Below are 3,918 nucleotides of genomic sequence, written 5' to 3' on the forward strand. Positions count from 1 at the left end.
CCACATGGCTTTCCTGAATGATTAGGCGGCCAAGCATGTACCAAAGTTGATCATAGCCAACACCCTCTCCTGTAACTACACCAAGTTCATGAACGACTATGCAGCGGTCTACTACTAGTCACTGCCGATGATGGTGGAGGTTAAGGAAAGAATGAAGGAGATGGACCAACTTGAGGTGGAGAAGACCGAGCTCGAGGCAGAGAAGGCTGAGCTCGAAAGGCTTCTGGAGACTTCAGCTACCGAACGGGAGGAGCTGAAGAGGGCTAAGAATGAGGGCCGAGCGAGGGAGCTGGTACTCGAAAGTGTGGTCAATCAACTCCAAGCTCGCTTGGATGTGGCCGACCCCGAAGTCGTGTGCCTACGGGAGGTAGTTGAGCGCCTGGAGGCCTCCGTTGAACACATGGAGGGGGAGAACGCGTAGCTCGCGGAAGACCTCGTGAGGGTGAAGTGCGAAGCGACTGAGGGGTTGGTTCAGAGGTCTGTTCTTAAGGCCTGGGCTATTACGGAGCCGAAAAAGCAGCGAGGGGAGCTCGAGACTCAAGCGGCCTCACAAGCTACCACGGCAGTGGCAGCTTACAAGGAGTCATCGAAGAGGGCCGGAGAGTTAGACAAACTGTATCTCTTCGGCTACAATACCAGCTTCGACACCTACCTTGCTGAGGTCTGAAAGCTCCACCAAGGGATCAACCTCGATACTCTTGCTGCGGATGAGGCCGAGGATGCCGAACCAACCATAGTTAAGGAGCCCAAGAATGCCCCTTGTCATTGAAGCCACCCCTAATGCTCTGGTCCCTCTGCTTGGAGGGAGTGAGATACTTTATATATTTTTTTCTTATCTTACTTGGGATGTTTATGGATGATAATTTTTTGGATGAATGATGATTTTGTGGATGATGATCTTTTAGTCCCTCTACATGATGATTTGTTGATGTTGAGAGCTGACCCCTTGAGGGGTCAACTCTCCATGAATGGCGTGCGACACGTAGTTGTTTTATAGATTTTTAACATATGATGAGCCAACCCCTCCTTTAAGGGATCGGTTCACCTACGGGTTTCGTCTCTGCATATGAGAGGTGACCCTTTTGTAGTTTTTCATGGATTAATGAGCCGACCCCTTCTTTAAGAGATCGGTCCATTGAGTTCACCTCTGCTTACCAGAGGTGACTCTTTTGTAATAAATAAACCAAATAGGCAAACCATGTAGAAGGAAAGATGCTTTTATTCAGAGACTTAATAGGCTAGTAGCTCTGAGCCGTACATTCATTGAGGGCCTTGAATGGTCAGTAATTTTTCATGGATAGTAGATCTTCAAGTGCTCGGCATTCTGAGGGTGAGGGAGCTGACGCCCTTCGATATCTTCCAGGTGGTAGGAGCCTGACTTTGTTGATCTAACCATGCGATAAGGCCCTTCCTAGTTCTATCCGAGCGTCCCAGCCCCCGATTCTACTGTATTCTGGAAGACACGGCAGAGATCCAGGTCCCCTAGTCAAAATCGCATCGTCTTGACCCTGGAATTGTAGAATCGTGCCAGCTGCTAATGTCGAGCTGCGACTCAGAGTCTAGAGACGTCTCTGGCCTCTTCAGGCAAGTCAAGGCTTGCTGTAATTTGCTCGGCATTCTGGCCCTCCTGGTAGTTTTTTATCCGAGCTGTGGGGAGGCCGATCTCGACTAGGATGATTGCCTCTAAGCCATAAGATAATGAAAATGGGGTCTCCCCGGTAGACGACTGAGGTATAGTCCTGTAGCCCTAAAGGACAAACGGGAGCTCCTTGGCCCATTTACCTTTGGCTTTTTCTAACTTCAGCATGAGGTGGTGGTTGATGACCTTGTTCACGGCTTCTACCTGCCCATTGGACTGCGGGTGATGAGGTAAGGAGTATGCATTTAAAATGTCAAGCCCCCTACACATGTCTCGAAATCTGTCATCATCAAACTGCTTCCTACTGTCAGAGACAATGGTGCGCGAGATTCCGAATCGACAGATGATGTTTTTCCAGATAAAGTTAGTCACCTTCTGCTCTGTAATCTTTGCTACCGGTTCGGCGTCGACCCACTTGGTGAAGTAGTCGACTAGTACATGGCAAACTTGACCTGTCCTTTCCCAGTGGGCAGAGGTCCAATGATGTCGATCCCCCACTGAGCAAATGGCCATGGCCCTCTCATAAGGTTATCTCCTCCGTAGGCTACCTCGTCACGGCAGCGAACCTCTAACATTTGTTACACCTCCGGACATAATTCTTGGAGTCTTCTCGAAGGGTCGACCAGAAGTACCCCTGACAAAGTATCTTCAGAGCTAAGGTACAGTACGGAGTGATTTTCGCAGATTCTCTCATGAATCTCTCAGATCACATAGTCTACTTCGTCGGGTCAGAGACACCTGAGGTAAGGTTGTGAATGCCCCTTTTTGTATAGGATCCCGTCCAAGACTATGTATCATGCAACTCTGACCTTCAAACGTCGGGCCTCTAATATATATTGGGAGACTCCATTAGATGTGAGGTAGTTGTAGATCAGGTCCATCCAACTCAGAGTGGTCTCCACTGGATTGACCATTTCTTAATTAGCCCGGTTAATGCTCAGACTATCTAAAATTTTCACAAGAATGATCCTGGGAATCTTTTCTTCCGCGGCCGACGCTAGCTTTGCCAGGGCGTCGGCCCAAGAGTTCTCCATCCTCAGAATATGATTAATGATGCATCTCTAGAACTTCTCTATCAACTTTCGGGCCTCGACAAGATAGCCACCATTCTAGTCTCCTTGGCCTCATAGTCGGTGGAGATGTGGTTCACAACGAGTTGAGAATCACATCATACCTCGAGAGACTGAACCCCCAAACTAGCTGACAATCTGAGTCCTACCAGCAAGGCCTCATACTCTACTTCGTTGTTAGAGGCTTTGAAGCCGAGCCTAATAGCATATTGGATAGAGGTTGAATTGGGCGCGACCAGGACAATCCCTGCCCCAGCGCGTTTGGAATTGGATGACCCGTCCACAAAAAGAATCCATCTGTGCTCTCCGTCTGATTCCGCGTCCTAGATACACCAGAGAGCTGGCGGGGCCGCGGGAATTGCCTCTGCACCCGCATCTGTCACCTCTACATTCGAAGACGTGAATTTTGCTATGAAATCGGCCACATCTTGGCCCTTGATTGTAGTTCTTGGACGATATTGGATGTCAAACTCCACGATTTCTATCGCCCACTTGGTCAGTCCACCTAACACCTCGGGCTTTTGAAGGACTTGCCTGAGGGGGGAGTCAGTTAGGACAATAATAGTATGCGCCTGGCAGTACAGACGCAACCTCCGAGCTGAGAAGACTAAGCTAAGTGCTAATTTCTCCATACTCGGGTACCTGGTCTCAGCGGGTACCATTGCTTTGCTCACATAGTAGACAGGGTGCTGCCTACCCCCCACGTCCTTGATAAGTGCAGAGCTGACAGCTAAGGCAGAGACCGCCGGGTATAGGAATAGAGGCTCATCCTCTTCCGGCTTAGATAGCAGGAGTGGTGAGCCCAGGTACTGTTTTAGCTGCTAGAATGCCTGTTCGCACTCCGGGGTCCACTTGGCCTTCTTATGACCCTTCAACTATTGTAAGAAGGGGAGGCACTTATCCGTGGATATGAATCGACCGAGTGACGCCACCCGACCGGTGAGGCATTAGATTTCCTTTGTGGTCTGAGGTGAGCTCATATCAAGCAGCGGCTTAATCTTCTGGGGATTTGCCTCGATGCCCCTCTAGCTGACTTAAAACCCGAGGAATTTGTCAGAACGACTCCCAAGGCGCACTTGGCGAGGTTCAACTTCATACGGTACTCCCGAAGAATCGAGAAAGTTTCACCAAGGTCCACAATATGTTCGGACACCTTGGCGCTCTTCACCAGCATGTCATCAACATAAACCTCCATGGTCCGAATGATTT

The sequence above is a fragment of the Magnolia sinica genome, chromosome 14 (genome assembly GCF_029962835.1).
Source record: "Magnolia sinica isolate HGM2019 chromosome 14, MsV1, whole genome shotgun sequence".
Taxonomy (NCBI): domain Eukaryota; kingdom Viridiplantae; phylum Streptophyta; class Magnoliopsida; order Magnoliales; family Magnoliaceae; genus Magnolia; species Magnolia sinica.